The sequence below is a fragment of the Martes martes genome, assembly GCF_963455335.1.
Source record: "Martes martes genome assembly, chromosome: 13".
Taxonomy (NCBI): Eukaryota; Metazoa; Chordata; class Mammalia; order Carnivora; family Mustelidae; genus Martes; species Martes martes.
Genome location: NC_137901.1, coordinates 2,704,055 through 2,722,325, shown reverse-complemented (window position 1 = coordinate 2,722,325; position 18,271 = coordinate 2,704,055).

The following is an 18,271-nucleotide window of genomic DNA, read 5'->3' as shown; positions in this document are numbered from 1 at the left end:
GCGCCCAGCACCCAGCGCCCAGCGCCCAGCACCCAGCACCCCTGGGCGCCCAGCAAGCAGGCAGGTGCAGTCACAGCCGCCCCGCCCAGGGCATCCTCGGCCGCGCACCTGTAACCGAAAGACTGTCGTATGAGAAGAACCGCTGAGTGAGGTCACGGTGGGGAGGCAGAGGACCCCGCAGAGTCCCCGCACTCACGACAACGTGCGCCGCGCGATTTGCTCCTGAAACTCGAGACCTGAGATGCGCTAGTACTTCTGGCGGCCCCTCCGGAGCCCGCGAATCAGTGTTTCCACCTGGAGGAAAAGGGCCCTTTGAAAGGCGGCGTGTTCTGTTCTAGACAAATACAGGTGTGGAGGCTTCGGGAACGCGCCGTGTTCATTTTTCCGGTTTGAAAATTGTGTGCCTTTCCAGGAGGGCGCTCGGATGGTCAACACGCATTCCCTGCTGAACGGAATTAGGGCCCCAACCCCCTTCGCTGGTTCAGGGGACAATAGAGTAACCTCTGGCTGACAAGTTACGCCTTCACTGAATGCTTTGATGATCTGTTAAGTTAAAAACAAGGCCCCTGCCTCCTGGTTAATCTGCCCGCATAACTCTCTCCCTCCCATTTCTGAGTTTGCTCCCCGGAAATTAAAAACACACTTTTGACTCATGTCTCCTGTGCTCTGAATTTGAAACAAACACAGGATCAGGTCTAATGTCAAATTAGTGGGTAGCAGGCGAGTACCTATCACATGAGATCACGGTTCCTTAATCACACGGAGGGCTCATTTCTTTAAAAATAAAAATATTCTGACTAGGGCGAGGAGCGTAGGGCTTAACTGGGCTTCTTGCTCTGACTGGAGAGGTTTCCAGCAAGTTTTGAAGCATGGGAAACCTTTCTGCTCTGAGATTTCAGAAGAACCCTTTGAACAAAACTTCACGTCGCTGAAAGGAGAGTGAATTCTGCAGGTACAAAGGAGTCATGTTCAGTTCAAGTGAAATTCATTCAACCTTTGTCCCGCAAATGTGTATTGCAGGCCTGTGTTGTGTCAGAAGCTGCGGTCTCCCAAAAGGCCAGGATTCCCTGGGGGACTCAGACCCGCGTGGCCGATCGGCACCTCGGGCCTGTGTGTTGCGTGTGGGCGCCTCCGCTCCGCACAAAACGGTGGTGTGACTGTGAACCCGCTGGCGTGGACTTCTAGGAAGGTTCGTTGTTGTTGTTGTTTTAAAAATCAGACTCCAACTGCTTGTTTAATCTAAATTTTAACACTAACCTAGAGCTGTCTAAAACATGTTATTGGCGGTTAACAGATGATAAATATAGTGTCTTGGTTGCAGGGGAAGAATAAGAAAATCCCGGTGCCCTGGTTCCATCCAGGGCTTGTCTGTCTGCGATAGTCCAAGTCCCCGCCTCGTTAATGAAGAGGGCTCTCCCCTCCTCCCTCGGCGCCCTCATTCCTGTCATGTAAACAGCTACTAACAGCTCCCATCCCTCTTTGTTCAAACAAACAATAGCCTTTATAACTAAGAAGAAAATTAGTATCAGGTGAAAGCCTCATCTTAGGGTGCTTAAAGCTTTTCCTTTTTTCCAGGAGAACGAAGTACAACAGTAATCTCAAGAAGAAAATCCACATTCAAAGTCCAGAAAGCAACAGGACAAAGGTCTGTCTTTAAGGACGCACAGGCACACTCGTGATTGAATTTTAAATATTGTGCTTTTCTTTTCTTTAACTTCCTAACTGAAAAGCTGCAGCCCAGGGGAAAGAGGGTGGTCAAAGGTCTGGGGAGTCAGAAACCCCCCCTGGTTGCGGTCTGACCTGCCGGCTTTGTTGCACTGAAGGCAGAGCCTTAGAAATGGGGGGCTGGGTTTCCTCACCAAATTAGGGGATTACATTTATGAATGTCACAGCAGTGCTTGGAAATGAAAGAGGAACTACAGTGTGCCCGGAGTCCAGGATTCCTTTCCAGGGGAAAAGGGATCTCTTCCTGCTTGACCGCGAGTGCAGAGGAGAAGCACCATCTGATCTGAAACCGAACTCCCCGGGGCATAAGGGAGAGGCTGTAGATACATTATTCTGTGACATGAATGCAGTTCGGGTCTGAACTTGAAGAGTAACCGTGGACAGGCACGTCTGTCGGTGAGCTTGAAGGGCGGTGGCGCTGCGCTTTAATAATTTTGTTCTTTATGTCTTTAACAGTTACCGTCCTGAAAGTCATCCAAACAGACCAATGAGCTGAACCTCTGCTCCCCAGCGTTGCCAGACTCCGGGCAGCACCTGCCTTGGACCCAGCGCGTTTCCTTCTGGCTCGCGGTACCATCCGGTGTACTCGTGTTATGCTCTAAAATAGCAATTAAAAAAGAGAGATTAAGAAAGAGGGAAGATTTTTTTGTGCCTCAAAATAATATTTAAGATTTAGAGTTACTGGAATCCAGCAAGTCCAAGAAGCAAGCATCGTTCCTTTCTTTTTTTTTTTTTTTTTAAGATTTTATTTATTTATTTGACAGAGAGAGTAGGCAGAGAGAGGTGGGGGGGAAGCAGGCTCCCTGCAGAGTAGAGAGCCCGATGTGGGGCTCGATCCCAGGACCCTGAGATCATGACCTGAGCCAAAGGCAGAGGCTTAATCCACTGAGCCACCCAGGCGCCCCCGTTCCTTTCTTTAAGGCACAGTGATGGACACCGGGTGACGGCAGCTGCATTTTTTTTAAGTGGAAAATACAGGCTAAGCAAGGAATGGACTCTTGTACCTTATAAACGCTCTTATACACTTGGCATGAAGAGCAGCCTCAGATTAGACATGAGACAAATAAAAAGAACAAGGAGGAGGAAATCTATGTGTCGTGACTGTTAGGACGACCTCTTGACCAGAACCAAGGTGGTGCAGGGCTGATGACAGAGGCCGGTGCAGGCCGTGCGGGTCTCGTCCCTTTCGGGGGCTCTCGTCGTAAGTCTAGATGTGTGAGCCTGAAATGGTACACATGAGGCTCTGGCATCCAGAAGTTTCAGGCGGCACAAAGCCGGGCTCACAGGTGAGCCGAGAGACAGATAGCAGGATGAGGGACTCTCACGGGATTTCCCCTCCCAGCAGTGGGAGGGACCGAGAGACAGATAGCAGGACGGGGGACTCTCACCGGATTTCCCCTCCCAGCAGTGGCAGGAGCATCTGGGAGGGGCCCGTGGCTCCTTCTCATTCATCATGGGAGCCAAGCTGGGCCGGAGGGGGCAGCCATGGCTGGCAGCCTCCGGGACTCGGGAACTGGGATGAAAAAGAAAAAAACAGGGAGAAGTTGGGCGGAAAGGAGAACTTTCCTTTTATGCTGTGTGTTGGGTCTCTGCCTTGGATAGCTCTAATGCCTTCCATAGCCTTTCCCCTGTTTCAGGAACAGGGCTCTTGCTCTCTGCTGTTCCTTGCAGTATGGGGGGGGGGACTGCAGGGGGACAGTGGTGGACAGCGTGGTGCTCTGTGGACAGGCAGATGTTCTCCTGAGTGACCTTCCTTCTGAGGCGCAGATCGCAAAGCCTGCACCTCAGAACTTGTCAGAAATGCATATTCTCCCATCTCAACCTGGACTTACTGAATTGGAAATTCTGGGGCTGGAGCCTCCCCCCACCATCCCCCCACCCCGAGCAATCTCCGCTTCAACAATCCCACCAGTGGTTCTGGTGCAAGCTACCTCTGGAAATTGCTGAGTCCTATCCCTAGAGGTCACGATTAAATTGGCCTGGGTACAGCCTGGGCACTGGGGCTTTGGAATCTCCCCAGGGGACTCCTGTGCACAGTCAGGGTTGACAAACAGGCCTCCAGAGCCATGCTGCGTCAGAAGAACTTCCCGCAGGGATGCAAAGTCCTGTACGGAGCTGAGACGTGGCTAGTGTGTGTTAAGTTGTATTTAAATCTAAATAACTACTCAGGGCCAGTGGCCACCGCACTGGACAGTGAGTCCTCGAGCTGCAGGGAAATGTCAGAACTTCCCTGTCACAGATTTGGAAATGCAAAGCCCTCCGGAGGTACGGATTTGAGGAGCTGGGAAAGAAGACACACCAGAGACCTGCGATTATTTTAAGTCTACGTGTGGCGATAAATACAGAAAAACGTTGCGGGGCCCTGGACCTCTCTGCTGGCTCCTCCCATCAGGCCCAGCATCCTGGCGGCAGCCTCTCTGGCTTCGGGGAATGCGCAAGGATCGCAAGGGATGGTATTTAAAAAGAAGATTCCGGGGCTCTGCGCCAGAGACTGCTGTCCCGCAGGTCTGGGTTGGGGGGCCCTGGACACTGCATTTTTGGCAAACCGGCGGCTGGTTCTGATGCCCCGCATTCCGGCCTCACTGGGAACCAGCGGGCGAGACCAACCGAGTCGCTTGACAAAGGGGCAAAGGAAGTTAAGGTTTAGAGTCCGTCTGTCCCTCTCAGGACGCTGGAGTGACCACTCCGGAGTGTAATGAACCTTGACTTGAGAAATGTCTAGCTAAGTCTCATGAATTCAGCGAACGTCAGAGGTCACTCTGTCTGTGAGACGGTGCCCGGCCGGGGGAGAGATGGGTGCACGGGATTCAGCCCTGCCTTTTCACCGCTGTTGCCAGTGCACCTCGTGTCGCCCTAGAGTCAGCCTCGCTGTGAGGATGGGCTCCTCCGGGGGCCCCAACCAGGGCCTTGACTCACCCCCCGTCCCGCGCCCCGCACGCTCGCACACACGCGCGCACGAAGGGCCTTGTTTGGTTGTAACCACCGCTGCGGACTATTTGCAGGCTCAGCCTTCCCCTCCCGGGTTATAGGAAGCCTTGGTCCCAAACGTGCAGCCCCGTCGCTGGCTGCTGCTTCTAATAATAGAAGTTAGGGCTCCTTGTCTGTTAGATAGTCACGCACATCACGCGTGGCGAGACGGTGTGATTTGTTGTTCACGCTTCCGCTTCTGAGAGTGGATGGGGACAATATCAGAATTACAGCGGGCAGCAGGGACAGTCTGCGGAAACCGACGTATACACCGTCACACTGTTGCCGGTGGGTGGGGTGGGACAATGAGGTCACAGAGCTGGGGCGGGGCCGACACCTCAGTTCAGGCCTGCATGACTCTGTACTGGGTTCAATAGTGTCCCCACATAGTCACGTCCTCCCAGAACCTCAGAATGTGGACTCATTTAAAATAGGCTCTTTGAAGATGTAATTAGTCAGAAGAAGGTCATACTGGATTTGGGAGCAGGGGGCCCTACATCCAACAACCAGGGCTCTTTTTTTTTTCCTAAGATTTTATTTATTTTGAGAGAGAGGGAGCATGAGCCCATGAGCAGGGGGAGGGGCAGAGAGCGAGAACGTCGAGCAGACTCCCCCTGAGCAGGGAGCCCGATGCGGGGCTTCATCCCACAACCCTGAGATCAGGACCTGAGCTGAAACCAAGAGTCAGACGTTTAACCGACCGAGCCACCCAGGAGCCCCCAGTGACCAGTGCTCGAATAAGAAGAATAAGAAGAGAAGGAGAGAGCCAGAGATCCCGGGAGAAGGCCAGGTGGTGACAGCGGCCGGGACAGGAGACGTGTCTCCCCGTCGGCAGACACGGGGCACGGCCAGAGCCCCTGGAAGCCCGGAGGGACACAGGAGGACAGACTCTGCGTCGGGGTCACAGAGGGAACCGATGATGGTGAAAAAGGCTCTGGCCGCCAGAGCTTTTCGAGGGTAAATTTCTTCCGTATTAAGCCCCCAGCTGTCGGGGGAGGGGCATTTTGTGACCGCAGCCACGGGACGCGGATGCACATGGAAAAGCCCACTCATCCTCGCGACCGTCCGGCAGGACGGGTGCGCACAGTTGACCCCCAAGCCCTCGGACTGCTCAAGAGCAAATATGTGGCAGCCGTCCTGCACGAGGACGTCCCAGCCGTTTGAGACGCCGGCTGAAGGCGAAACCAGTGCGGTGTGGTTCGCGGGTGTCAGAGCAGCGGGGACGCTCGCGAGTGGGACCTCAGCAACCCAGCGTTCCACGGCCACGCACACGGCCACGTGGTGGGCCACCACTGAGGCTTCGGGCCATCACCCGTCGGAGAGGGAGCGAGCGCATTCCTTGCCTGAAATAAGGAGAACGGCATGCGTTGAAGTTGTTACTCTTGCAACCGAACGTCGGGGCAAAGAGCGTCTGTGTGTGTGTGTGTGTGTGTGTGTGTGTGAATCTAGCGAGGCCGATGGGATGGATTCAACGGGCTCCCGTCATTCCCTGGTGTCTTGGCAGAACCCCCAAGGTGCGCCGTGTCAGCAGGTCCAGGACCCGCAGTGACCCTCCGTGTCTCTGCCCTTGTGGTCTGAACTTGGGCACCTCCTAGAGGCTCCCACGCAGGTCCTTGACTCACGGGCGGGAAGCGACGCTGGGAGTGTGCTCACAGTCGCGGCATTGTTGTCCGGTTCTAGACTCTCGGCCCGACTTCTCATGCAAAGAGAGGGCCGTGCTGCTTCCTGCTCCTTGACCTTCCAGAATTCTGGAGTTCCTGGCAGACTTCTGTGTCCTCGGTCAGTTTTGCGACCCTCGCCCCCACTCGCCATCATGCCAGTGAGTTCCTCGGGCTGACGTCAGCCGGAGACGGCCGCTCTGGCTGCAGCCCGAGTCCTGAGGGGCACCGTGGTTCTGCGACGGCAGCTGTGGGCGCCCCAAGGCGGGAGGCACCCCCGCTCCAGAGCGAGGTGGTCGGATGCTGAGGGAAGGCTGCCTGGGGAAGGTGTGTGTCTCCTTCCTGAGACACTCGAGCTCTTCCACTTCCCAAGACCCAACCAAAAGGAGTTTAGTTTACAGGGAAGCGATATAACAATCGTTGTAAAGATTGGGGTTTGCCCTCAGCCCCCGCCGCCTCGGTTTCTTCCTGTACAAAGAGTGTGCCCGGAGGTACCGCTGCCCCCACTGCTTATTCAGAACCTGCTCACCTGGACAAATGCCAGAAGGTGTTACGAGAAGGACGGCCCCTTAGTAGAGTGCCCTCCCCCAACACCGCTGGGAGGCCTGCAGGAGAGTCCCAGTGGAAGGAGTGACTCTGGAGGACACAAGCATCGGCCGTTGCCAATACGCTAGAGCGAGGCCAGAGTCTACTCTGCGCCCAAATCTTTATATTTGTTACTGAACCCAGTTAGGGTCCTACCCACTCACCAGGGAATCACAACATACCGTCCCCCAGTGGACAAGGTCCTTACACAGGAGGAGGCTCACACCGTAGATGACAACGGCAGAGTGAAAGCCGCTCTTCATCCCAACTCTGTGTTCTTTGTGTTAGAACTGATCGCGGGAGAGAGCTCGTTCCTCCTCTCAACGGGGACCCAGCAGAGGGAGTGGGAAGGCAGGGGAGGCGTGGGCTGGCCTCTGGGGGTTGGGGCTGGATGAGGCCCTGGGGCAATGAGTGTTGGTGAGTTTAAATAACTGTCTCCCTGTGAGTTGGAGGGGGAGGGGTGCTGTAGGATAGTCTCTAATAGGATCTCGTGCTCCGGGAAAATCATACAAAGGAAGAAAGTGAAAATAGATCATTTATTTTGTATGTTTGTTTCGCCAACACGTTCTGTTGAAAAATTTTTAAAAATCCTTATCACCAATCACCACCACTGCCTCACAGTGGTTTTATCGTAGATAGAAACACACATATTTGATAATTTGGTAATTCAGCCCTGGTCTTGGCTCTGCTCGTTATTATTGATCATGATCATTAGGGTTTGAAATAATTTATAATCTTATTATACAGAGCAGTAGAGAGCACGCCCCCTGACCCAAGCAAGTCGTTTTCTGTGGAGCTGGAAGTTTACACCCTTGCTTGGCAGGAGCGAGGGCGAGGTCGGCCTTCCTGGGCAGGGGGAAAATCGAGGATCTCGGGGAGAGGGGAAAACCCAAGCTAAAGGCTGAAACTACGGCTCATGAACACAAAAGAAGAGATTTCAAAGAACACACGCGATACAAGGAATCATTTTACAGATACTGTCAGCCCAGCTGCTTGGCTTAAGAATTAGAACCGGAGCGGGACTGCTGAGGTCCTTCTCCGTCCACCGGTGTCCCCTCCCTCTCCTGGAGGTCACCGCACCCTAACTGTGTGGTCATCATTCACTTAGTAATGCCCTTCACAGGTTTCCCACATGGCTATGTCTACTTCAACCGTGTATTGCTTGGTCTTGCACACAGTTGAAGTCTCCACAAGCGGCATGGGGCTGTGGGTGATCTACTCTTTATGCAAGTTTGCTTGTCAAGTGACCCACATGCGTTGCCGTTCATCACTCTAGGTCATTCATTTTCACGGTGATAGACAATCGCTTTGCACGAGTCCACCATGATTTCTTTACCCAGAGGAGGATAGGATAGAGAACTCTCCAAGAGGAGGATGGGATAGAGAACTGTCCCAGAGGAGGACAGGATAGAGAACTGTCCCAGAGGAGGACAGGATAGAGAACTGTCCCAGAGGAGGTTGGGATAGAGAACTATCCCAGAGGATAGGATAGAGAACTGGCCCAGAGGAGGATTGCTCATACTACTGTATTGTCTCACTATTATTGATGCCTACAGAACACTGTTAGACACGATTACTCACGGAGTATAAAAGGCTCTGAATGGAGGTTCCAGTACCTGAAAGACCGGCCTGAGACTTGGTTCATTTCTGACATAGTTTCTTTGGAAACCGAAGATTTGAGAACCAGAATTGTTTCCAGTCGTCGTCCTCCACAGTCACCTTGTTCTTCAAACATGATTTCCTCCCCACCGTGACCCCCAGAGATGTCAAAGCCTCAGTGATATCACATGATAGCCTTTGACCTTGAGGTCAAACACAGTTCGGCCTGAAGCCACGTTCCCTTTGTTAGAACGAAAATGTCACCCCACTTATCTTTTCTGTCCCCGTCCCTGATTTTGGTTATCAGGCCCACAGCCCACTCCCTGTGCTCATTTGTGAAGCGGCAGCACCATTCCCGACGCGGGTCTGCTCGCAGGAGCCGGTGGGGTCGTTTCAGAGCGCTTGGTGATGAACAGCGCGTTCTATAAATGGGCCTTGAAAATTATCAAGACCTTCGTGGATCCGAATGGGCGGCAGAAACTCCATAGCAACAAATGAACAATAACTGCTGTCTTACTGGCTCCTTCCTCAGCCACACTCCCCGGCAATCAGAGCTCAGGCCGTGTCCTCGGGGGGAGCCCAGGTCTGGTCTGGCCCCCAGCAGCCGCAAGGACGGCATGGAGAGCCACGCAAGGTGGGTCCCCGAGGAAACGTGGGTGTGTGCCCTCCTTCCCACCCTCTGGCTTCCTGCCCACTCCTTCCCGCATCTCCTCAGCCCAGGCAGACTTGGGGTACCTGGGGGCACCCTGGACCCTAGGCCAGTTCATCATGTCATCCAAGAAGATTATCTGAAGAAACGACCTGGTGCCCCACGTTCTCATCTGGACCGACACAGCTAAAGCCAGAGCAGCCCATGAGGCTGAGCATAGCAGTGACACTGTCCATCTCTCTCCAAGGCCACAGTCAGGAGTACAGAGGAGAGCTGTGGCTCCCTTGGCCTTGGGGACACTGTAAAAGCCAATGGAACGTGTGACATTTCCCAAGTTACTCTTGGAAATGGACACAAAGTAGATGTGGCCCCAACCCTGTGGCACAGAGGCTGGAAAGGACGCACAGTCTCTGTTGGATCTGACCATGACTGGAAGCCTAACTCTCAGTCACAACCACAGGAACAGCTGGGATGACGCAACGTGAGAAGGAAAGATGTTTTCTAAGGGAGTCTCTTGGCCTTACCCATCTTGACGATGCCGCCACTGGCTCGAGATTCCCAGGTTAGGGGACATCGTCTCCGGTGGTGGGAAGACAGCAAGGGTGCAGCGGCTGAGGGGGGCAGAGCCTTCCCTACGGAGCGTCCAGTGGGGCATCCTTCTGGAAAGAGACACAGAGTGGACGCAAGAGCCCTGGAGGGGGTTGGGAGGGAATCCTTCCCTGTTGCTCCGGCTCCCTTAGGGGGAGTTGGCTGACTCATGGACACTTCTGTGGGTAACAGCTCTCCTTGTCTCCTGAGTCGGCCAGAATCATTCGTTTCATTAAGGTCTAGATAATTGAGGACTAATTCCTATGCACTGAGCTTGTTGTTTTTCCTTTGCCACCTTTGAAAGGTAATCTGGACGGTGGGGCTTCTCAAACTCGGTTTGTCTCCATGGTTACAAAGCCCTGTGCTCTCGCTAACCCACAGCGCATCAGGAGGGGTGCCCTGGCGGCAGGGTAACAGCCGTATCATCTTCCAAATTTGCGGACCTCCTTAGCACTATCCAAACCACCCACACAGGTGGGTGCCCTCCTATGTGCGTGCTAGCTGGCAGTTCTAATCTGATTTAAGTGTTCGCAGGGCCAAGGTAAAGGATGTTTGTGCTATCGGTTACAAATATGGAAGCATTATCCCCCAATAAATGGAAATATCGAGGGAAAAGGCTGGGAGGCAAGAGAGTGTCAGCAGTCGCCACAATGCCCAGGGAGTTTTCTCTTGCCCTGAAGTCTGTTAGCCGGCTCTGTCCTCGGAGAGGAGAGGCAACCCTGTCGGGGAGGTCCTGTGCTCTGAGGGGCAAGGGTCAGACCGCAGATCCAAAAGGTGTGGGCGTCAGTTTCTTCTCACAAGCCACGGATCATTTATTCTGTCCCGACTTCAGTTGTCTTATCTGTGAAAGAGTGACTCTCACGGGTTTGCCGAAAGGGTTAGAGGAGAGCAGCAGTCCACGCCACGCTCTCCGTAAGCGGTGACCGCGACTCTCGGGGCAGCTATTTTGAACAGTCGTCATTTCTGTGATACGAGCAGTGCGAAGTGTGCTGGTGTCCAGTCGGGTTTGCTGGGGGTTTGGAACCAATGGCGGTGTTGACGAGCAAGGTCTTACAAATACGGAGCCTTTGTGGTAATTTCGGTTGTATTTGCTCCTGCTGATGAGAGAAGCAGGGCAGCCTGCTGGTTACGGGGGTGGTCCTGGGTTCAAATCTTCCCGTAGCCTCACAATGGCCTCATCATACACTTGGGTGACGTGCTCGACCTTTGTGCGTCTGGATTTCCTTTTCAGGCAGGTGGCGTGGATAATAGTACACGTCTCAGTGGGCTCCAAGAGCACTGCGTGCGCGAGTTGTTTGTCAAGTGCAGAGCCCAGGGCCTCATGGCGAGGGGAACACGGAGCCACGCACAGCGGAGCAGGGAACAGCCACGCGCTCTGCCCGCAGACACCCGCCCGTCTCTTCCGGGAGCTACTACTCGCCTGCCCCGTGGGTGAGTTCTCGGCGGGTCCTTGTAAGTCTTCCAACCACTCTTGGATTATACAAAATCTTTTGGTTACTTCTCGAAGCGATGGCAGCCCGATTTCAGATCCTAGAATGCCCGGTCCCACGTGATGAGGTACCAAACCTCATTTAAAACTAAAGGGCCTCTCTTGGCCCAGTTTGTGCTGACTTCAGGGTAAATTTGTACCTTTTGCTGAGAAGGTGGGTGAGGGGCAAGAATCATGAACCTGACCTGCGGCGCGTCCCTCCGAGCGCCCACCGGCCGTGCTGCTCGCGGAACGCGGCTGCCACTGAGCCTCGTCATCCTGCGGCGTTGCCCGAAGCTGGTAAGGAAGAACCCCTTCGTTACCATGGTCCTACCTGCAGCAAGCGTGGCATTAGGACGAGGAAAATGCGCTTCCCTTAAATGACAAATCGTGAATTTCACCTCCTCCGTTGGGAGTTGCATGAGGCATCTAGAAATTCTAACTTTCAGTTGCCATGCACATCCGTTCCTGTTCCGATGTGGGGAGCCAGGGTTAGCAAGTAAAAATACAGGACACCCAGTATAATTTGAATTTCAAATAAACAACAAATAATTTTGAGTGTAAGTCTCCCCCGTGCCATGTTGGAGGCGTACTGATAGAAAATATTACTCATTGTTTATCTGAAATTAAAGTGTAACTGCATGTCCTCCATTTTGTCTGGTAAACCTGTTCCAATAATTCTTCTATCTGAGATAGTTTGGCTGTGCCAGACTGCGTCAGTCAGGGCATTTGGGTCACAAAAGCAGAGTACTTGGGGGTAAGCGCCTTACGCAGGGAGAAACTGTTATTGCCCCGCAGAATAAGAACTGCAGGAGACATGTACCTTACGAGGCCAGGCTCTGGGTCATCCTTCTACAGTTCTCTTGGCTTCCCTTCCCCGGGCACAAGCAGCTCCAATCTTATGTCTTCCCACACAACATCCCAGGGCAAGAACAGGTGTGACTTGACCCCGGGAAGCCCCCTTCCCAATTAAACTTCTTGTGTTAAGATCATTGGAATCCCCAGGCTGTTCTGGGAAATTACACAGAAAGGGTGTGGGCACTTTTCCCTCTTTTTTCCCCCAATGTAACATCTTGCAAAGCTACAGTACAATATCGCAACCAGGATATCGACGTGGACACGATCCCGCAATACCCCGATTTCCCCAGGTCGGCCTGGACTGACACATAGCAGAGACTTCACACGTGCTCTTGGTGTGAGTACATGAACGGTCAGTGTGACCCACGGCTCGTTGTAACCATCGGTTCTCTCGTATGCAGGACTCTGGGTTCCTGAGTGGATGCGGTGTCGCTTGTAAACGATACTCAAGGCATGCTTTTTTATGGGTGAATAAAGAAATGAGTAGGATACCCTCCATGTTCCAATGCTTCCATTTTGTAAGTGGAAGGACTTGGACCCCGGGGACAAGGAGTTTCTTTAAAGCGTGTTCTTCCCGATGGGATCCCTCCCACATTCCGCTCATCTCAGCAACGTCTGTCCGCGATTTAATGGTCCCAGAAGGCAGTGACCTTGTCTGTCAAGTTCCAGTTCACTTTTTGCAGATTTAGTCTGAGTGCATGGGAACTTCCAGATGGGGGGAAGGAGCGCCAAGAGAAGGGAGGAGCCGCCTGGTTAGTGCCCGAGGGGAAGGAAAGCAGGACACGGGAGACGATGCACCCTGGACTCCCAGGGTCCAACTTGCTGTGTGGCAGCAGGCAAGTCACCTCTCGTGCCTCATGGCCCTGATCTGTGAAATGGAGGGCAGTTACCTATTATAGCCGCCATATCCCCTGAGTGTCTCCTAAGAAGCCTCTGTTTTTCCTCTCGGTCCACTTGTGCGCCCGTGAACCAGGCTTCGCAGCCCTGTCCTTTCCCCGGAGTGTGGCAGCCACGGGTTGTCAGGATGAAGCAGCCAGGGGGACGCGGGAGGTTCCGAGTCCGCTGGACAGACGTTCTGCGGGCTCTTCCCTGGGGAGGACGTGTACCCCTGGTCCTATTCCTGCCAGAACCCGTTTCCTCCCTCCATCTTCCCTCACGTTGTTGTCTTCGGGGAGACGAGGATCTCTGCTATTTGAAACCACCCAATTAACGGAGAATGTTGGAGTCTACTCAGCACTAAATCTACTTTATAGCTTCTTAATGTCTTTCATCTGGTGCCTCAGACTTCTTTAAAAGGAAAGGAATCTCAGCCCTGGCCGGTGGCATCAGTAGCTATGAAGAACTTTCTCTGAGAAGACAGTCACCTCCCATGCGTAAACTAGCTTTTTGAAACCCCTTGCCCATGATACCTGAGTAAACTCCGGGGATAAATGCTGTCACTCACATCAGATAATGAAGCCCATGTTCCAAATAATGGGATATTTTCTTTACATTTGGAAGCAGAAAGGAGTTTTAGCTGCTTAGTCCTCTCTGATAGGAAAGACCCAACCATCTGGGCAAATCAGTAATTACTCGATCCGCACAACAGCTCAAGTGGGGAGGGGCTCCGTCTCCATCCTGCACTAAACTCTGGCACGGACAGCCTGCCCCACGCGGCTCGCGTCACAGCCGGGAGGTGAGGGGCGAGGGTTTGAAGGACACATCCTGTTGTAGGTCTGCCTCGTGCTCTGGGGAGGCTCTGGGTCCATCCCAGGTGGTGGGAAAACCCCCGGTGTGCAGGGAGTGGGGCCACCCAGAGCGAAAGTAGGAATAAGTGTAACATTCACTACTCGTTTACCAATAGGACAGAAACACCTATGTTTCAAAAACCACAGAAGTTGGATATTAACAAGGCATTGCTTTTATTTAATTAATAATCTATACCCGGATGTGCGGGCAAAGATCCCTGATTATAGCAGCAGTCTCCACGGCGCCAAGAAAGGCAGGACACTCTCTGACTCCTAAACGCAGTTGATCCTTTCACATTCCTTTGGGAAAAGTCAACGTCGTCTCCCTCGTCTGCTTACAAGAACACATTTTCAGAAGCAAGCGATTATACACGGACCATGAAAGTGAACTGTTTACTGAAAAGGTGACGTGGGCTGCTTCTGAAAGCTTCCCGCACGGGACACGTGCTGGTGATTGAATCAGTCCTAGGACCGCAGTTTTGGGGAGTGGGGGAGGGGCGGAGGGAGGGGGAGCCTCAAGCAGACTCCGCGCTCAGCCCCAAGCCCCATGCGGGGCTCAGTCTCACAGCCCCGGGATCGAGGCCCGAGCCGGAACCAGGAGGCTACCGCTTAGCCGACCGGGCCGCCCGCGAGCCCCGAAGTCTGTCTCCTGCAGCCTCCCTTCGGCGTGCACAGCCCTTTCCGCCCAAGCTGAGGGGCCGCTCCCATGGGCGTCAGGCTGGCGGCTCCCTGCCCACCCAGCAGCTCCCCGGGCCCCGCGCGCTGGCTTCTGCGGGGCCCTTGCGGGCGCACGAAGCAGGAGGCCGGTCCCTCCCGGCTGGGAGGGAGGGAGCTCAGCCAGGGAAAGGCCTTCGCCAGAAAGCCGGAGCCGCCAGCGCGGGAAGTGATAGTCCTCTCAGCCCGGGCTTCGGAGAGTCCAAAGTCCTTGGGGAACTCGACTTCAGGGCTCGGATGAACCCCCGAGGGCAAGCACGGCGCAGGGGCCCTGGTGCCGAGGAGCCGGAGCAGCGGACTCTGGGCAGACTGGGGTCCTCCTTGTTCCTCGAAAAAAATAAATATTTAAAAACCTGCACAGAAACACCATTAATTACAGCCAAGCTGTCATTTTCTGCTCCCTCTTCCCCTCCCTGTGGTCGGTTTCTGCAAAGACCAGACCTGAACAATTCCATGATCATAAAAACGTCCTCCAGTTAATGAGAAACTCAGCTCTGTCTGCGCTGGGTGCTCGCGGGGTGCGGTCACGGCAGGACGGCTCTGCCTCCGCGAGCAGACACCGCCGTCCCCCGAGGGAAAGCTCAGAAAGCCCGAGGCCATCAACCAGCGGGCGCTGCGGCCGAAGGGATCGGGGCGGAGGGCGGCGTCTTGGTGCTGTGTGTTTACAGGCCCCGCACGAAGATGAGGTCGAGGAAACCTTTTTCGGTCAAGCTGCCGAACCTTCCAGTGAGATCTGGTTGCCGTGGGGCGTTCGACTCCCTTACGCTCTGGAAAGACAATTCAGCTGACCACAGACCACCCAACGGCTCTCTGGACTCCAGCGGACACTCTCCTGTTTCAGAGCGTTGGGGGATCCAATCCGACGGCAGCGGTAACGAACCTGGTCCTGAGCCGGAGGGAACCGGGGCAGATGTAAAGATGAGCCGCTCCCGGGGAGGCGGGCGAGAGGAATCCGTCCTCCACACCCAGGCCCGGCCGGCGCAGGGCAGCGGAAGTGAAATGAAAAGCGGAGAAAACCACACCGATGTTCTGCTGACCTCGGGGGGTTAACGAGGTGCGCGTATCTTTCTTTGACACAAGTCTCGGCAGAAGAATTTTAAGTTGCTTTCATGACCATAAAGAGAACGGGAGAGAAGGCAGCAGCGGTGAGAATTTTGGGCGAGTGCGCGGAAGGCAGGGGCCTGACGGGACAGGCCGGAGGAACGTCTCCGTAGACGGTGCCGCCGGTCACGTGGGTGGGCAGAGAGCCAGCTCATCTCAGGGAGCCCCAGGAGGGGTCCCCTCCGGCGTGCTGGGCAGCAGGTGGGGATCTTGCGTCCCGGTCTTGCGGGAGACCGAGGCTTATGCAATGGAGAAGATGAAACGGGATGTGCTCTGGACCTGGCAAGCGAAGGCTGGCCTGGGGGCGCGGGCTCCGGGCGGGAGACACTGGAAAAGGCCTTTCGCCAGGGGAACCTCTCCCTCACCTGCTCCCAGCCCGTCAGGAGCCTGGCGTGGGGGACCCTTCCCCATCCCCGGGCACAGGGAGAGAACAAAGCTCACAAGACAACAACAGAAGAGAGCTTAGGAACTAAGAGTAGGCACGATTTTACTGAAAATGTGGTCACCGGTCAACGCCAAACAAACAGCAAGAAGTGGGAGGTCCTCGCGGGAGACCAGAATTTAGACGCCCCGTGTTAGAGGAACAGCAGCCCCCACAAAATATGAAAATCACTTCCTCACAGAGTCGTGATCAAATGAGATCCTAAAGACAGGGTCTTAGTTGCACAGCGACAAGCTTAAGAAGGGGCCACGGCACAGGAAAAATAAGACATATCAGCATTTTCAAATACATTAAGAGAAGGCAAAACTAAAGGGAAATCCTATCCCTTAAAGGGGAAAGCTAAAGAATGAGTAATTTTTTAAATGTTTGAGTTTATTATTATTATTCAAAGATTTTATGTATTAATTTGAGAGAGAGAGACACACAGCACAAGCAGGGGGAGGGGCAGAGGGAGAGGGAGAAGCTGATTCCCTACGCAGCACAGAGCCTGATGCAGGCTCCGTCCCAGGACCCCGAGATCATGCCCTGAGCCAAAGGCAGATGCTTCACCAGTGCCCGAGTTTGTTATTTTTGCAGAAGAAAACTTCTGTGAACAATTAGCCCGTGAGATGCACGGAGGAAAGTGAAGGATCATGTATCACCTTGGAAAGGATGCTCTTCTTTGAGGGGGCTGGGCGCTTCACTCTGGGCCACCTGAGGCATCAGCCAGCGTTGCAAGAGGACTCAGGCCATCAGGTGGGAGGCCCCAGAGGATGGAGAAAAACTCCTGAGGATCTTCGCGAGAAAGAGTACGGCCACCTTGTAAGAGGGCGACTAACAATTACAAGCCGCTTCTCTTAGAATCAATGTCTGGGAAGACCCCAGAACAAGTCGTCGAATCATCAGTTGGCTGTCCGCTGGGAGGGCCGGAGACACCAGGGAAGGCCGGCAAACACGTCTGAGGGCGAAGGTCTAACTGTCGTGGTTCAAGGCCTTGCTCCCGGGAAGGCTGCACAGGGTGGGGGCCTGCGGGTCAGGGACTGTGGCCCCCCGGGGATTTGCACGTGGAAGGAGCTACTGTCAGGGTCAGGGCGCGTCTCGTAGTCAGCATAAGTAGCATGTTTAGACGCTGTACCCGTTCAGGCCAAGCTTTGTAAGTGCGCAAGACAAATGATACAAATACAGAAGGATACACACGCGATCGGGCCAAACCCCGGCAGGGCTGCCCCGGACGGCTGGAGCAAGGAGGGCCCCGGGGCCGCGGTAGGCCGCCGGAGTCCAGACGTGCCAGGTGGTTCTCACCCGAGTCTGGAGCGGCCAACAAATCCAGAGGCGACCATCGACTGACCTGGCCCTCAAGTGCGGCAAGGTCAGCGCCGAGGGGAGCGTCTCCAAGGACTCGCCCGCGGCTTTGTGACTGTCCGTTTGATCACAGTGAAGCAGCAGCTGACGTTAAGTGAGTTTTTAACCCGCCGAATGATGCTCTAAGCCCAGTAATCTTTCAACGCACATGATCCGGGTAACAACCCTCGAAAGGCAGGACACTTGTTATCCCCAATTTACAAACCGGGCATCTGAGGCCCCGAGAAGTGGAGTGATTACCTGAGAACACAGCCAGCGAGTCACCAATGAGATGCTTCAGCTGAAGGTCCAGAGCGCAGAGGAGGTTTCTGTCCTCTAACGTGTCCCAACCTCGATCACAGGCACCGTCCGGATGTCACGGAGGGTCACTGCAGATGACGGTCCGTGGTAGACCAACTCGTACACTTGCCCTTGTTTCCTGAATAAAAGGGCAACGGGTTTCAAAGAAAATTAAAAGGCAGTTTTATAGGAGAAAGACACAAGAACTAAAGACATCGAGTCTTCGGTTTCCTGGCTCACGGGGCCAGCCTGCTCCGACGGAGGCAGGAGGGCTGGGTGCCCCCGAGTGCGGTTTCCCACCATTGATGTAGTGCACGCAGGGATTTTAAGATCTGGACTTGGAGACGTGTTTCTGCAGCTCAGAATCTCAGTCAAGGAATCACGGGTCTGCTGCAGGCTGCCAGCCGGCACAAAGTTCGGGGATGGCCTGGAGCCCAGAGAAGCACCAGGAGAGGGCGGGTCCTCGCGGGCCACGAGCGCCTCACTGTCTCCTCCCGCTCGTGGCTCCCTGACTGTTGCCCATGATCCCGCACGCGGGACATGCCCTGAGGGTGGGAAGCCGGAGGGGTC